The sequence below is a fragment of the Odocoileus virginianus genome, chromosome 7 (genome assembly GCF_023699985.2).
Source record: "Odocoileus virginianus isolate 20LAN1187 ecotype Illinois chromosome 7, Ovbor_1.2, whole genome shotgun sequence".
Taxonomy (NCBI): domain Eukaryota; kingdom Metazoa; phylum Chordata; class Mammalia; order Artiodactyla; family Cervidae; genus Odocoileus; species Odocoileus virginianus.
This window is the reverse complement of record NC_069680.1, coordinates 51,524,631-51,543,333: the sequence shown is the minus strand read 5'-3', so window position 1 is coordinate 51,543,333 and position 18,703 is coordinate 51,524,631. Positions and strand designations below refer to the sequence as shown.

General features: G+C 35.9%; 1 long non-coding RNA gene across 1 annotated transcript in view; it reads left to right on the top strand.

The window, feature by feature from the left end:
* The window catches only part of LOC139036049 (uncharacterized), a 193,080-nt gene that overhangs the window by 158,212 nt on the left and 16,165 nt on the right, over positions 1 to 18,703 (top strand). The window contains exon 2 of the long non-coding RNA XR_011488762.1: positions 3,105 to 3,149. This is a non-coding gene — a long non-coding RNA (uncharacterized lncRNA). The remainder of the gene's footprint in view (positions 1 to 3,104; positions 3,150 to 18,703) is intronic.

Sequence of the window (18,703 nt, the reverse complement as noted above, 5' to 3'; positions counted from 1 at the left end):
AATCAAGTAGGGAAAAAGGGAAAAGAAAATCATTTTTCTTTCAATGAAAAAAAAACTTTTCTTTTAAAAGGGAAAAGAAAATAACTGTGGACCTGTGAACAATAATGAATATTTGAAGGTTTTGAGAATACGTTTTACATTATTTTAAGATGATGATGGTTTCATCTTTAAAGTAAAGACAAGAGCCCTAAGTTTAAAAAATCGGTGAAGCTGGATGTTGGGAATAGTTTATCATATTATTTTTTCTACTTCTGTTTATGTTTTTAATTTCCATAATAAAAAGTTAAAAAATGTTTCCATTAATTCAAATTTGTATAGTTTCTAAAAGCAACAATGAGAACTCTTTTATCAAGAGAAGAATTTAGATGCTCGACTTTTCTTGATTAATATTTCAAGGAAGTTAATAAGATACCATTAAAGTTAGAAACTCAATTATCTGCTCGAGCTTAACACTGGCAAATTTTCTTTCCAATCAATTTCCTCTGTTTCATAAAAGTTGTTTCAAGAAAGCTGAGGGAAATTATAACTGAGAGATAAGAAATAACTTTGGAAATTTGTTTTATGGTTTAATTTCATATTTAATCTAGACTTTGGCAATTGCATACACATTGCCTAACAAAGTTTTAGAAAAACTAGCTATATTAGGTATCATATTTAGAGCTATTTCTCTATTTCTACTATTCTTAGCTCTCTGTTAAGTATCTTCCCCTTTTTTTCAGTCATCTTTTACTTCACTGAATAGAACATTTTTCTATAATAAAGTTGGAAAATCAGATCTTGAACAAATAATTATACCTTTGTTCTAATTGGCTAACCATTAGAACATTGTATACCACACTTCAGTCTAAATGGATTAGATATTTTAAAAAAAATGAAGCCATAAAAGCAATATAATAGAAAATACTGATGAATTTTTATAAATTATGATAAGGAATGACTTCCTCATGTGATATCAATTCAGAACCTACATAAAAACACTGATAGAATTGAAGACATAGAAAGTTATATCACAGTATTGCAAAAGGCCTCCTTTATCCAAGTTTATGGCCAACTGGCAGATATAAAATACATGTTGTTAAGATTTAATATTCTTAGTAAACTAAGCATTTATAAATGGATGATAAAATCTTTCTGAGAGAAAATGGACATGAATAAATGATGCACAAATAAAGCAATGGATATACAAATTACCAACATTCACATGGGAGAAAAGTTCATCCACACTTGCTAGTAACAAAATAAATAAAAATTAATATAAAGATGAGATGACACTTCCTTATCTGAGTTTCATTGGACAGATGTGTGGTGTTTGCTGCTGCAAACTGCTGGGAGGAGTTGAACTTGGCACAACCTCTCTCAAAGCAGTTTGACTGTATTAAGAGCCTTAGCATTTGCATAACCTTTAACATGGAAATTCTTTTCTTTATAAAAATAACCAAATAAGTGTGGAAACACTAACATAAACATTTATTGCAGCATTGTTTATAATAGAAAAAAACTGTAAGCAATCTGAAATCCCAGGGATGATGAATTTATTCAACCCTTCGATGATACATACAGATGCCAATGAATGCCTTATTAACATAGAAAGATGGTGATGGCTCTTCTTATGTGGAAAAAGGGTTCAGAGCAATTTATATTGTGTCATCTCATTTTATTTCTCTCTCTCATATATATACGTATATATAATACATATATATACATAACTATAATGTATCTGTGTTCTATACTTTAATAAAAAACATAATTTCTGCAATAAAACAATTTTAAAAGATGTTTTGTTTCCTACTGTATTTGAAAAATTTTTGGTAAGAACTTCTACTGTAAAATGTACAATAGGAAAGATCACAAGATCATTCAAGATAATTGAAGCTTGTTCTTGTTGAGGTAGAATGACCTATGGGTAAACTACAGCTCCAGAGGCAGAGCCCAGAGTGATCATGTAGTCTGCATGATGTAAGTTCATCTGATTTTAATGCATCTCAAAGATAAGAAATGTAACACTTTTTTGTATTTGGGTGGAACATGGATAGGTTTTCAAATCTAGAACACACAAATATATGTACATAAACAGAGGGAAAAACTGCCTGCCAAGGAAGCTTGGGAAAGCTGATGAGGAAAGACTAATGCTACTGGCTCATAATACCCAGTAACTAAGGGGCTTTCAAACTCTGTGATACAAGTATCAAGTGATATACATTATGATAGCAGGTTGAAATGATCTACTGGGTTAAATAACTCATAGTATTAAAATTAATTTTACCCATTTATTTTTACCTTTTTAAAAAGATGAGGATACTAGAAAAAGTAATATTAGATATGTGGCATGCTTTATTCTTCTGTTGGACGGTACTGCAGTATTACTGTAGTAAAAATCTAGTTATGTCATACCTCTGCTTGTAAGCTTTCAGTGTCTTCCTATTATTCTTAGGACTAGAACAAAACTCTTTAATGTGGCCCATGAGACCCTGAAGAATCTTAGCCCTGCCTGTCTCACCATTTCTCCTATGTTCCAGTCTTCTTGATTTCTGACGTCCAGCCAGTTGCCTTCTTTCAGGCCCTTAAACATAAGATTTTTCTAACTTCAGATTGAGACTTCAAGTGTCTCATGAAACAAGTTTAGTGAATTGAGATAAGCATTTTAAAAAATGAAACAGAACAAAACTGGATAGGAAATACAGAACATCACAAAAGGGTAAATATTATTTTATGTAATGTGTTTCACTTTATGTGTTTCCTTACTGGATTATGTTGTGAAATGTCATTCTTCCTGGAGTAAAACATGTTTGAGAAGGAGTACTCTAACTCAGGGTTTCTCAGCTTTGGCACTATTGACATTTTGGCTGGACAGTCCTTTATGGTGGAGAGTTATTCTTTTTAAGATGTTTACCAATGTCTCTGGCCTCTACCCACTAGATGCTATTATTACATTCTGTTACGACAACCCAGAATACCTCCAGACTTTGCCACACATCCAGTAGCTGAGAACTGTTGCTCCAATGCATCACGTCTGATCTCACAACAAAGCTTTTTCACCAACTATTGTCACTTACTAAACAATCTTCTCACCTCTCCTCTCCTGATAACTCTTCTTCACCTTTCAGATCCCAGCTCAGCTTCCTTGGGGAAGTCTTTCCTGAGACCTCAAGGTAAGTCTCATCCCTATTTTATGGTCTTATTAAAATCACATGCTCTATTTTAAGCACTTATCTTATCCATTTATCTCTGTGATTATTTGATGAGTATCTGCCTGTCTCACTAGGCTGCTAGTGCCATGAAGTCAGGGATCATGTCTGATTTTGCCCACAATACAACATTGTGCAAATATTTATTCAATGTCCACTATGTCCAGTTTGCCAACAAGATGCTAGATGTACCTTGGGTAGCTGAAAAAGCAAAATCCCTGCCCTTGAGTGGCTGACAGTCTTGTTCAGTTCAATTGCTCAGTCATGTCCGATTCTTTGTGACCCCATGGACTGCAGCACACCAGGCTTCCCTGTCCATCACCAACTCCCAGAGCTTGCTCAAGCTCATGTCCATTGAGACGGTGATGCCATCCAACCATCTCATCTTCTGTCATCCCCTTCTCCTCCTGCCTTCAACCTTGCCCAGCATTAGGGTCTTTTCCTGTGAGTCAGTTCTTCACGTCAGGTGGCCAAAGTATTGGAGCTTCAGCATCAGTCCTTCCACATGAATATTCAGGACTGATTTCTTTTAGGATGGACTGGTTTGATCTCCTTGAAATCCAAGGGACTCTCAAGAGTCTTCTCCAACACCACAGTTGAAAAGCATCAATTCTTTGCTGCTCAGCTTTCTTTATAGTCCAACTCTCACATCCATACATGACTACTGGAAAAACCATAGCTTTGACTAGACGGACTAATATACTGAAACAGACCAATACTTAAGTACAAGTTAACAATGGAAATGGCACTAAAGTAAAGATGTATTTTGTGTTAGAAAGTCCAAATTCATGTTGTCAGGAGAAGGTACATTGGGGATGTGAGCGTTAGGTAAAATTTGAAGTGTTAGAAGGATACAGTCATATAAAAGCAGGGAAAGATCATTCCAAGAGCAAGTATCTTATTCAAAGCCCTTATGACAGGTTCCCATTAGATTTTTAAAGGATCACTCTGCTATGAAGAGAATGCAGAGGAAATGAAAAGAAGGGGAAGCCACTTAGAAAGTCATCCAGTCCAGGTAGGAGACCATAGAATGGAAATGGAAAGAAGTGTATGGAATGTAAGTATTTATTAAGTACCTAGTATGTTAGTTGTCAGATAATAAATATTTTTTTATTTAATATCCATTTTATGAATTCATTCAGTATTTAAGCTTTAAGAAATTCAGAAAACTTTGGAATAAGTTTTGAGTAATTGCCTTTTATTTTTGTCACCATATCTGCCTGTTAAAGTTTTCCAATTCCAAATTGTCAAAGAAAAATTTCCCTATATTCTCAGACAAATAAATCTGTTTCCACAGTTATAGCAAATCTGTCCTAGTACCATTGTATCATTTATCATTGTCTACCTTAGATGAGATATGTGTGTTCATCTGCCCAATTAAAGTATGGGTACAGTGAAGGTTGGTAATTGTTTTTGAACTCTGATACAATGGGCTATACATAGGAGACATTAAATTATGTTGGTTGAGTGGAATGAATGCTGTGAAAAACTGGGAAAAATCAGTCTTTGTGCACCTGTGGCTGATTCATGTCGACGTTTGGCAAAAACCACTACAATATTGTAAAGTAATTAGCCTCTAACTAAAATAAGAAAATTAATTAAAAAAATAACTCTGCTTTGACTCAGTCAGAAATAATCTCCCAGTAGAAATTAATTTTTTATACTTATTTGAAGTTAAAGATTATTTTGAAAAAAGGCAGTGTTTTAAAACATGTTTAAATCTCAGTTACACTAAACACAGTTTTCATTAGTGTAGTTTTTGATGATGCATTTTATGGAGCTAAGGGAACGTGTATTTTCATTTCTCTTTGATGCTTAGCTAGGAGTGGAATTGCTGGACCATAGGGTAAGGTTATATTTAACTCTCTAAGAAACTACCTAAACTTTCTCCAAAGATGTTTACTATTTTGTGTTCTCAGCAGTTATGTATGAAAATTCATTCTTCTCCACATTTTTATTAACTTTTGCTATGCCAGTTATTTAAAAATTTTCAGCCATTTTAGAGGATAGGAAGTGCTATCTATCTCACCAAGTTTCAGTCTGAAGTTTCCTAATGACTAACGATATGGAATACTTCATCATATCCTTATTAATCATTCATTTATCTTCCTTTTTGAAGTATTTCAGTCCTTTACCAAATTAAATTTTTTCTAGCTATTTTGAGATATAAATTGACATATAACTTCATGTAAATTAAAAGAGTACAACATGGTGATTTGATACACATATACGGCAAAATGATTACCGCAATGAAGTTAACACATCTATCACCCTCACATCACGTAATTACCAATATTTGTTGTTATGGTGGTGAGAACATTTAAAATTACTTCCTGAGCAACCTGAAAGTGTACAGAACAGTATTGTTAACTGCAGTGACTGTACTGTATATTATATAATATATACTGTAATATACACACCATATTGTATAAAAGACAATAAATTCATATTTTAACTCAAAATTTGTACCCTTTGACCAACATCTTCCATTTCCCCCACCCACCAGCCCCTAGAAACAAAACATCTACTCTATTTCTATGAGCTCAGTTCTTTTGATTCCACATTTAAGTGAGATGGTATAGTATTTGCCTTTCTCTGTCTGACATTTCATTTAGCATAATGTACTCAAGGTCCATCCATATTGTTGTAAATGACAGGATTTTGTTATTATTTTGTGGCTGTATAAATATTCATATGTATTATATATAGCGGGGTGGGGTGGGGGGGGCGCTTAGCAGGTGGTGCTAGTGGTAAAGAACCTGCCTGCCCATAGGAGACGTAAGTTGAGACACGAATTTGATCCCTGGGTCAGAAGATCCCCTGGAAAAGGGTACGGTAACCCGCTCCAGTATTCTTGCCTGGAGAATCCGATGGACAGAGGAGCCTGGCAGCCTGCAGTCCATGGGGTCGCAGAGTTGGACACGATAGAAGTGACTTAGGACATACATTATATATTCAGGGCTTCCCTGCTGGCTCAGAGGTTAAAGCGTCTGCCCGCAATGCGGGAGAGCTGGGTTGCATCCCTGGGTTGCGAAGATCCCCGGAGAAGGAAATGGCAACCCACTCCAGTATTCTTGCCTGGAGAATCCCATGGATGGAGGAGCCTGGTGGGCTACAGCCCCACGGGGTCGCAAAGAGTTGGACACGACTAAGTGACTTCACTTTTACTTATATTCAGGTAATTATAGGTAAAAAAAATATGATATACATGTATTCTATTATATATAGATACATTATATATGTATATATGTATGTGTATATATATCAAGGAAGGAATGGCTGAAGAAAATGTTATGTATATAAAATAGGATTATATCATATATTACATATTTATATATTTATTTTATAAATATAATTTATGAAATTATAGATTATAAATTGTATATGTGATTTTATAAATATATAATATATATAATATATTTATATGCATGTATATAATAATATATTTTATATATGCATATATATATGTATATACATATATATAAAACATTTTCTTCAGTCAGCCATTCATCCCTTGATAGACACTTATGTTATTCCACTTCTTGGCTACAGTGAATAATGCTGCAGTGAGTAAACATGGGAGTGCAAAGATCTCTTTGAGGTAGTGATATCTCGTCCCTTGGATATGCATTAGTACCAGGAACTAAGATCATATGGTAATTCTATTTGCAATTTTTTTGAGGAAACTCCATACTGTTTTCCATAGCGGCTGTACCAATTCACATCGCCACCAACAGTGCAAAAGAGTTCCTTTAACTCCACATTTTCCTAGCACTTATCTCTTGGCTTTCTGAGAGTAGCCATTCTAAGCGATGTGGTATCTTAATGTAGGTTTGATTACATCTCCCTGATAATTAGTGATGTTTATTACCTTTTCTTGTACTTGTTGGCCTATTGTTCTCTTTGGAAAACATCTATTCAGTTTGTTTGCCTGATTTTTAATGAGATTATTTTGGATTTTTGCTATTGATGTGTATACCCTTTTTATATTTTTTGGATATTAACCTCTTATCAGACTTATGACTTGTAAATATTTCCTCCCATCCTGCAGGTTGCCTTTTCATTTTGTCGATTGTTTTCTTGTAGAGCAACTTTTTTACTTTGATGGAATCCCACTTGATTTTTGCTTTTATTACTTGTGCTTTTGGTATCATAGCCAGAATTTCATTGCCAAGACGAATGTCAAGGAGTTTTCCTTTAGGTTTTCTTTAGAGTTTTATAGTTTTAGGCCTTACATTTAAGTACTTAATCAATTTCTACTTAATTTTGTAAGTGGTGTAAGATAGGGTTTAATTTCACTTTTTTTTTTTGCATGTGGATATCCCTTCACTACTTTTTATTTTAAAAAGAAAAACTTTATTTCAACCAGATTCAGTGGTATGCATGCTATAGCAAAGGCTGACTGTAGCAATCGCTTTTCAAACCTGCACTGATGTATAAATTAGACATTATTTGGGAATGATTAATTTCTGGTAAAATGTAGATTCAATCTAACATTACACCAATTTTTACATTTATTATAGACCCTTTTAGTACTAGAGGTTAAATTTTCATCACCAAAAAATGAGACTAACCTTATAGCTACTACTAAGGTAATGAGCTGTGAAATTAATTCCCCACTATTGCTTTGAAAATACACCCTGAGGTTGTTAAGAGAAATTCTGGCCTCATCCAAGTCTGTTATTTAATTCTTCAGTCATCATCTACTACTGGCTTGATTGTCACTCCTTTTCTTTTTAACCCCAACCAATTAAATGCCAGTGTTTCTCAACTCTTTAAATAAGGCATTTTTTCCCTCCTACTTTTGTACTCATAGGACTAGTCAAAAAAATTCTGCCCAAATCAGGCCTGACTGCACCAAGTCTTCCCCCTCTTCCCCCTGTAAACAGGAATCCTATGTTCACCGTACATACTTCATTTTTAGACAGCCTTTGCACTTTTGGTGCTTCCTTGTCTTCTTCAGTGCCTTTATGTAGAAGCCATCTAAACAGGTTATTTCCAATTCTGTGAAGACCTCAGGTAAAGCTTCTGCTGCTCCAAGTACCTGCCCCACCGTTCTATCAGTCTGGCACAAAGTGGGGTCAATTTTTGTTCCAACTTCAATAAAACCTCCTGGAGTACCATATAGAAGATCATTGTCCCTTTACTAAATTAAAAAACAAACAACTGTGTTGTATGTCTTTTTATTATTTAATTGTAGGTGTTCTTTATATAAATAATATATGTATCATATATATCATTATGCATAATAACATATGTGTAAACATCTTGATCCCCTTCTCCCAACCACCCCATTCACTTATGACAACCAGTCTGTTCTCTTTATATCTCTTTATATCCATATATATATATGGATATGCTAAATACTTCTATTATAGTTTCCTGATGGAAATAATATCTTGCATATTTTTTACTATGTACATTTTAAATTTCTTTTATTACTGAAGTATAGTTGAGAAAGAATGTTAGTTTTCCGAGTACAACATAGTAATTTGACATTTGTATACATTGTGAAATGATCACCAAAATAAGTCTACTTACCCTCTGTCATCATAGAAAGTTTCAGAAACAATTCTCTCTTGTAATGAGAACTCTTAAGATTTGCTTTCTTAGCAGGTTTCAGTTTAATAAAGTATTATTAACTATAGTCACCATGTTATACATTATATTCCTATGACAATTATTGTATAATTGGAAGTTTGTTACTCTTGATCCCCTTGACCCATTTCTCCCAACCACCCCCTGCCACTTCTGGCAACCACTGATCTGTTCTCTTTATCCATGTGTTTTGCTTGCTTCACTTTTTTAGAAGTGAAACATATAAATGTTTTTAGACTTCTACTTGTAGAAGTCCACATATAAATGAAATCATATAGTTTCTTTCTCTGATTATTTCATGAAATGCTTTCTAGATCCATCCATTTTCTCTCAAATGGCAGGATTTCTTTCTTATGGCCGAATAGTATCCCACTGTGTGTACACACACAGACACAGCCTTCCACTTTTCTCAATCCATTCATCCATCAATGGACACGTGGGTTGTTTCCATTTTGTGACTGTTGTAAATATTGCTACAGTGAACTTAGGGGTGTGTATACCTTTTTGAGTTGGTGTTTTCATTTGCTTTGAACAGCCAGAATTGAAATTGCTGGGTCCATATGGCAAATCCATTTTGAATTTTTTGAGGAATCTCCATACCAGTTTCCATAGTGGCTGTACCAAATTAAATTCCCATCCGCGGTCCACAAACGTTTCTTTTCCACATCCTTTTCTGAGTTTATCTCTTGTTTTAATAGCAGCCATTCTGATGCATGTGGGGTGATAACTTATTGTGATTTGATTTGCATTTCCCTGATGATTAGTGGTCTTGAGCATCTTTCCATGTGCCTATCGGCGACCTGCACGTTTTCTTTGGAAAAATGTTTATTCAGATCCTCTGCCCATTTTCAGTCAGATGGTTAGTTTATTACTGAGTTGTATGAGTTATTTCTTTATTTTGGTTAGTAGCTCTTTATCATACATATCACTTGCAAATAACTTCTTCCATTCAGTAGATTTCATTTCTACTTTGTTGATGATTTCCTTCACTCTATGGAAAGGTTTTTGGTTTGATGTGGCCTATTTATTTTTGCTTATGTTTCCATTGCTTCTGGAGTCATAGCCCAAATTTTATATAAAGATCCAAATTTATATATATATATATATATATATATATATATATATACATAAACATATGTGTGTGTATAGCAACTTATATATAACATATATAGGTTAGCACTCTGGACTCTGAATCCAGTGAATAAACTTAACTATATATATATAACATATATATATATAACGTAACTATATATATATATATATGTATATATATAGTTAAGACCAAGGTTGGTCAAGAGCATACTGCTTACGTTTTCTTCTGGGAGTTTTATGGTTTCTGGTCTTTCATTCATTTTGAGTTAATTTTTTGGTATAGTGTAAGATGGTGGTCCAGCTTTCCCAACATTATTTGTTGAAAAACTGTCTTTTACCCATGTATGTTGTTGCTTCCTTTGACATAACTCAGTTGACTATTATGGTATAGATTTATTTCTGGGCTTTCTATTCTATTCTGTTGATCTATATTGTCTGTCTTTATGCCAGTGCCATACTATTTTGGTTTGTAGTATAATTAGAAATTGAGAAGTGTGAAACCTAATGCTTTGCTCTTCTTTCTCACATGGCTTTAGCTACCTGGGATCTTTTTTGGTTCTATACAGATTTCAAAATTGACTTTCTATTTCTGGGGAAAATGCCATCGGACTTCTGATGGGGATTGTATTGAATTTGTAGAGTGCTTTGGGTAGTTTATACATTTTACCAATATTAATTCTTCCAGTGCGTGAACAAAGAATATCTTTCCATTTATTCATGTCTTTTAAAATTCCTTTCATTAATGTACTTTTCAGTGTATATGTCCTTCATCTCCTTGGTTAAGTTCATTCCCAGGTATTTTATTCTTCTGATGTAATCAAAGGTATTTTGTAAAGGAGACTGTTTTCTTAATTTCCTTTTCTGATAATTTGTTCTTGGTCTAGAAAAATACAGCTTATTTTTGTATGTTGCATTTGTACCCTGAAACTTTACCAAATTTGTTTAAATGCACTTACTAGTTTTAGCAGTTTTTTTTGGTGGTCTTTAGGGTTTTCTATATATAAAATCATGTTGTCCACAAATAGTGACAGTTTTACCTCTTCCTTTCCAATTTGGATGCCTTTTATTTTTCCTGCCTAATTGCTAGCAATTTCAGTACTGCTGCTGGTGTTTACTTGCTAAGTTGTGTCAGACTCTTTGCGACCTCATGAACTGTAGCCTGCCAAGATCCTCTGTCCATGGGCTTTCCCAGGCAAGAATACTGGAGTGGGTTGCCATTTCCTTCTCCAGTGGATCGTCCCAACCCAGGGATCGAACCCGTCTCCTATGCATTTCTTGCATAGGAGGTAGAGTCTTAATACTGATCCACAAGGGAATGTTGAATAAGAATGTGTTAAGGTCCACTACTACTATTTATTGATGTCAGTTATTCCCTTTAGGTCTATTAATATTTGCTTATGGGTTTAGGTACTTCTAGGTTGGATGAACAAATATTTACAAATATTACATCATCATGTTGAATTAACTCCTTTATCATTATGTAATGTCTATCTATGTCTTTAATTATAGTCTTTGATTTAATGCCCATTTTGTCTGATAGAAGTATAGCTACTTCAGTTTTCTCTTGGTTTCCATTTCATGAAATACTGTTTCCACTCTTTCACATTCAGTCTGTGTGTCCTTTTACCTGAAGTGAGTGTCTTGTAAGCAGCATATATGTGGGTCTTGTCTTTTAACCCATTCAGCCACTCTGTCTTTTGATTGGAGTATTTAGTTTATTTACTTTTAAAGTCATTGTTGATAGGCATGTATGTATTGCAGTTTTGTTAACTGTTTTTTGGCTATTTCTGGCTAATTCTCTGTTCCTTTCTTCTTCTTGATTTCTTTCCTTGTGGTCTGATGACTTTATAAAGTGTTAGGCTTAGTTTCCCTTCCCATATATTTTGGGTACCTACTATGTGTTTTTGTTTGGTGGTTATCATGAGACTCAGATATAACAGGGTATATATGTAACAATCTATTGTAAGTTGATAGCAAGTTAAGTTTGAATGTGTTCTAAACTTAGCTTACTACCCTTCCTGTTGTAGTTTTGATTTCATGTATTTATTTATTGGCTGTGCTGTAGGGAACAAGGAATCTTAGTTCTCTGAGCAGGGATTAAACACATGCTCTCTGTAGTGGAATTATGAAGTCCTAACCACTGGACCACCAAGGAATTCCCAGTGTTGTATTTTAAAGATTTTAACTTTGTGTATCCCTTATTTAACTATTGTAGTTATTTTTACATCATCTCTAATCTTCATACTGGTTTTATAAGTAATTGATCCATTATCTTTACTACACTATTTACCTTTACCAGTGAGATTTTTACTTATGTTTTCTTGCTACTAATTAGAACCCTTTTCAGCCTAAAGAGTTTCCTTTAACACATTAATAACTGGGGGATTTTTGCAGAAACTAACTCTGGTGGCCAGCAATTTGTTATGTAAGTGAATATTGAAACACCCACATTGAGTAAGTATCAACAACTTTTTGTGCACTTAATGTATTTATTTGAAGTTTTGCAGATGTTTTACTAAAGCATCCTGATATTTAGAATGTGATGGGCAATACAGCAGGCACCTGTGTGGAGGGAATCAGAACATGTGTTACAAATATACCACATTTCACTGTGCCTTCCCCTGGAGGAGCAGACTCTACACTTTCTGGCAGAATTTTTTTCTTTAACTTTTTGTGTGGGTATTATTGCCTCTAGGACATGTTCTTTCATTTTACATGATGGTCAACAAGGTGGATCTTTGTGGGGGGCTCTTCTAGAAACAGCACAAGAAAGACCAGGTGCAGGACTACCACTACATTCACCAGAATGCTCAGTTCACCCATTTTATCACTACTGCTAATGAAAATTGCTTGTAAGTCATTTTATTCTGTGCTTTAAGGCTAGAATAAATTTTAAACACATTGAAAAAAACTGCAATTACTCAGTTATAAGCCCATTTTAAAATTTTCTGGGCGATATTGAAGTTTGCCAGATATTGGATTGGATCCATCAACTCCTTTCATATATTTATTATACTCTAGTACACAATGGGCTTAGTTATCTGATAGCCAGTCTTCCTATCTTCTTTTCCTGTAGATGCTATGGAGGTGTCATGAGTAGTTATCACCATGAGAAGTTGTCTTTCCATATAAAAAGAACCATTTTTCCCTTCTGTAAGAATGTCATTTCTTCCCTCTGTAGATTTTTAGATTCCTCCTTTAATTGGTTTGGTAGACCACAATTCTCTCTGATAGCCCCAGAAACTCTGGTTTTATATTTCAGATGTGAACACACTATTGCAATAATTGTCTTGATAAATATGGTTCCATGAACCAAGATAAGGTTGTAGTACTGATAATATTGTTTCCTGCAGTTTCTTTCCTTCACCTCTGTAACTCTCAAGGTTGCATATATATACCATTTCCATATTTTCTAAGTTTTCCAGGATTATATGTTTTGAATCTGAGTTGTCCTATACACATTATCATTGCCTCATCAAATGATTGCTCTTGTTTGGGTAAATGAATCAATCAAAAATTTGGTAGAAAATAATTCAAAAGAGGTTTAACTTTTGAAATTCTGTCTGCAGGAAGTAGAGACCCCAAGTTATTATTAAATTGAAGAAATGTCATTATTTGTTTGAAGATTTTTCTTGTTATAACCTTTGGAAAGATACGTGTTTCAAGTGAGGGATCAATTGACTGATATTCTTTCCAGTGTGACTTTATTTGTCCCATCAAAATTATTAATCCAAGAAACTTCTTCATGTCAATACTAGTTACATTCAATCCATTTTAAAACTGTATCATACTTTTTATATAATTTGTCATTCTGTTGGTGATACAAATTTGTTTGAGTAGTGACCAACTTGAAAAATTCATTGCCAAAAATTGCTATTTCACTAACTCTTTGCAGGTTATTACATTCAGTAATTATATCACTGTTCCTGAAATACCTGTAAAACCTTCCAATTTTCATGAAATGTTGTCTTCAATCCACTCATCTATAGAAGCAAAGGAGCGTTCTCCAGCGCTGTGGGTTTCATTTTCACTTTCCATATCAGAATCAATCACTATGGTTTTTGGCTTTTTGTTGGCCTTATATTCACATTGTCTGAATCAGAACTATATTCTGAAGAACCATCATATTCTGAGACACTAGTATATATGTCAGACAATTAGATAAAGCATCTGCATAAAACTCACTCAAATTCTTCACTCAAAAGTTTGTGATGCATCATTTTTGAAAATTTTATGTTAATAAACATGTTTATAATATACACGTTTGGAACAAAAACCTAACAGCACAAAATGTGGATGATAATGACAATCATAAGTTATATAATGAACCCTTGATCAATTTCAAGGTCTAACAACTTTACATGGTGATGTTAATTGTTTCATTCTTTAAAACATATATATATATATATATATATATATACACCTCCAGTCAATGATCAGGTAACAAAAGATGTATTAATATGTCTCTGGTCAATAATGTGTTTAAGATTTCCTGCAATACTGTTTTAGTGGTAATGAACTCCTTTAGTTTTTGTTTGTCTAGAAAACTGTTTATCACTTCTTCAAATTTGAATGATAACCTTACAGGCAGAGTGTTCTTGGTTCAAGGTTTGCCCCTTCATCCTTTAAATGTATGGTTCCACTCCGGTCTGGCCTGCAGAGTGTCTACTGAAAAATAAGCTGATAGCCTTATAGGAGTTCCTTTGTATGTTATTTGCTGCTTTTCCTTTGATACTTTTAATATTCTCTCAACTTTTGCCATTTTGATTACAAATACTTCTCGGTGTGGAAGTTCCTCCTTGGGTTCATCCTACATGGGACCCTCTGTGCTTTCTGGACTTGGGTGACTGTCTCCTTTCCCAGGTTAGGGAACTTTTCAGCTATTATGTTTTAAATATATTCTCAGCTCCTTTCTCTCTCCTCCCTCTGGGATCATTATCTGCTCATGGATGGATCTGTGTCCCTACCTAGTTATCTGGCATGAAGCATCCTAGCACTGGCACTTACAAGCTATTGGGTGGGGCCAGGTCTTGTCACTATTGAACTAGAGGGAGGATCATACAATGGCATCTGCCAGCAATGGCTTCCACAGGGTAGAATGAGCTCCAAATATGGCTGCTGCCATCTATCCATGTCCCCAGTGTGAGTAGCATCCGCCCTCTACCTCTGCAAGAGACACTCCAAGCAGGTAGATCTGACTCCAGTGTCTATCAAATTACTTCGCACTGAGTCCTGGTGAGCATGGGATTTGTGTGCACTCTAAGAATGAAGTCTCCATTTTGGGACTCCTGAAATTGAGCCCCACAGGTCTTCAAAACCAAATGCTTTGGGAGCTTGTCCTCCGAGTGCCAGACCTCTGGGCTGAGAAGCCAGATGTGGGTTCAGAGCTTTCACTCCTCTTGGAAAAACTCTGCGACATAAATATTTTTCAGCTTGTGGGCTGTACACCTAGGGGTATAGGACTTGATTATATCACAAGTCCATCCCTTTATCCTATCTTTAGTTGTAAAAGATATTTTCTAGTTTTAGTCATGCAATAGTGTCCAACTTGTTTGCAACCCCACAGACTGTAGCCTGTCAGGCTCCCCTGACCATGGGATTTCACAGGCAAGAATACAGGAGTGGGTTGCCATGCCCTCCTCCAGGGGATCTTCCCAACCCATGGATCGAACCAGGGTCTCCTACATTGTAGGCAGACCTCTTTACTGTCTGATCCACCAGGCAAGCCCAAACTTATGACTAAGCACTTTTAATGCTATAGTTCATTTATCGATTTAAAAATTATCTCCAGGATCTGTATTGATGTCCCCTTTATTACTGATACTGCTATTTGTGTGCTTATTCTTTATCTCTTTCCTCATCATTCTAGGTATAGGTTAATTAAGTATATTAATCTACTGGAGAATTAACTTTTGTGTTTGTTGTTTTTTATTTTTAGTTTCTCTTTGTAATGTTTATATTCTTTTACTACTTTCAGTTTAATTTTGAAATATCAATTTAAAATTCTCTCCTCCCATCCATTTCCCATCAGATGAGAAGTTGTTTGAGGACAGGGACAATATCTCATGCTTGACATGTTAAACCTCAACATATATTTTTAAAATCAGTTATGGAAACAGAGATGAAAAGGTTCCAGTTCTGCAGCATTTCATCTGCTTAATATTTGTATTAGTTATCTTGCTGAATAATAAGTTACCCTAAAGGTTCTTATCTGAAGAGGAAGGGGAAGAAATATAACAAAATGATTTAAAATAAAAATCTATTTTAAATTATGGAGTATAATAATGTAGAAGACACATAGAGAGGGACCAGCCAGACTGTATCAAATTTTAGTCTCTAGATTTTGGACAGATACATTTCTCTGAGCTTAAGGTTCCTCATCAGAAAATACGATAACACTACCACTGAAAGTATTGTAGGATAAAATGAAAGAACACATAAAACATATATGTGTGGGGAGGGGCCAAGATGGCAGAGGAATAGGACGGGGAGACCACTTTCTCCCCTACAAATTCATCGAAAGAACAATTGAACGCTGAGCAAATTTCACAAAACAGCTTCTGATCGCTAGCAGAGGACATCAGGCACAGAAAAAGCAACCCATTGTCTTCGAAGGGAGGTAGGACAAAATATAAAAGATAAAAAGAGAGACAAAAGAGCTAGGGACTGAGACCTGTCCTGGGAAGAGAGTCTTAATAGAGGAAGTTTCCAAACACCAGGAAACACTGGCACTGGCGGGTCTGGGGGAAGTTTTCAAATATCGCAGGGCAGCCTAACTGGGAGGAAAAATTAAATAAGGCCCAAAGATTATGTGCCTAAAAGCAACTCCCAGCAGAAAAGTACCCCAGACGCCCGCACCCGCCACCAACAAGTCGGGGTGGAACGGAGAGGAGTGGGCGGCATTGCTTAGGGTAAGGACCGGGCCCGAAGGCCCTGAGAGCAATCGGAGGGAGCTTTTTTAAACTGTGGGATAGCAAGGGAGAAAATTAACTGGCCCGAACACACTGCCAGCCGTTTGCAAAACAAAGGGACTGAGAAACTTCAGAGAAGAGCCGGCCCATCCCTGCTGGAGGTAGGAGGCAGGGGGGAGGGGAAAGGGGCAAACTCAGCCCCAGAGAAGGCACCCCCTCCCACACTGCAAACAGGCCTCCAGTGTCTATCTAAAGACTTATTGAGATTCTGGATGGTCGACATCTGCCGCCGGGAGGGTCGCAGCTAGAGGCCAGCTCCTGAGAACAAACACAAGCCGCAGGCACCTGACCTGCGGCACGCTGGGGCTGTGGAGGGAAAAAGCACGCCGCATCCGGGGAGAGTGCGCCCAAGCCCCTGGCTGCCTGAGCCGATCAGGCCGGGGAAGGCACAAAACGCAGGCGCAACTGAATCCACGCTTTTGTGGAGTACCCGAAAACTGGAACCACACTCAACACAGGGTCCGCTCCATATAAAGCAGGAGGGAGCCTGAGCGGTGTAGACGGGGAAAGCACAGACACCCGTGAGTGGGGCAAACCCAATGTGGCCGGAACACGGTGAGCGCTATCCACACACAGCGATATCTGTCTGCAGCGCCCCACCCTCCCCGTAGCAGGACTGAACTGAACTAGCAAACCTAAATAAGAGATCACCTCCACCTGCCTGTGTAAGGGCGGTAATTAGACACGGAAGAGATGGCAAACAGAAGCCAAATAAACAAAGGGAACCACTTCAGAAAGGACCGGTGCAACAGATTAAAATCCCTGAAGGTAACACCGACTACACCGGAAGGGGCCTATAGATATTGAGAAGTGTAAGTTGGAAAGAGGAGTTATCTGAAATTGAACTGAACCTACACTGACTGCAACAGCTCCAGAGAAATTCCTAGATATATATGTATATATATTTTTTAATTTAAAAAACAAATTTTTTTATTTTACTTTTTTCTTCTATTTTCTTTTAAAATTTCCTATTACTCCCCCATTACTCCTCAACTTTCATTTTCATATATTTTTACGATTTTTTTAATTAGGGAAAAAATTTTTTTTCTTTCTTTTTTCTTTTTTTTCTCTTTCTTGTTTTTCTCTCCTATTTCCTTTTAAAGTCCTCTAACACTTCTCTATTATCCCTTAATTTTCATTTTCATTTCACTATAACCTTGCCAAAACAAAAAAAAGAGAGAGAAGCCCTATTTCTAAACCGAACTTCATATATATTTCTAAATTTTTTTTGTGTTTTTGTTTTTAAATATTGTATTTCAAAGAGTCTAACCTCTACGCTAGATTTTTAATCTTTGTTTTTCAGTATGTGATATAAATTTTGGACATTTAAGAATCCAATATTCAGTTCCCATTTCTATTCAGGAGTGTGTTGATTACTCTTTCCCACTTTTGACTCTCTGTTTTCTACCTCAGAACACCTCTATTTCCTCCTTTCCCCTTCTCTTCCAAATCCAATTCTGTGAATCTTTGTGGGTGTCTGGGCTACGGAGAACACTTTGGGAACAGATAACTACGTAAATCGGTCTCTCTCCTCTTGAGTCCCCCCTTTTCTCCTCCTGCTCACCTCTATCCCCTTCCTCCCTCTCCTATTCTTCATGTAACTCTGTGAACCTTTCTGGTTGTCCCTCACGGTGGAGAATCTTTTCACCATTAACCTAGAAGTTTTATTATCAGTGCTGTATAGTTGGAGAAGTCTTGAGACTATTGGAAGAATAAAACTGAAATCCAGAGGCAGGAGACTTAAGACCAAAGCCTGAGAACACCAGAAAACTCCTGACTACATGGAACATTAAGGAATAAGAGACCATCCAAAAGCCTCCATACCTATACCAAAACCAACCACCACCCAAGAGCCAA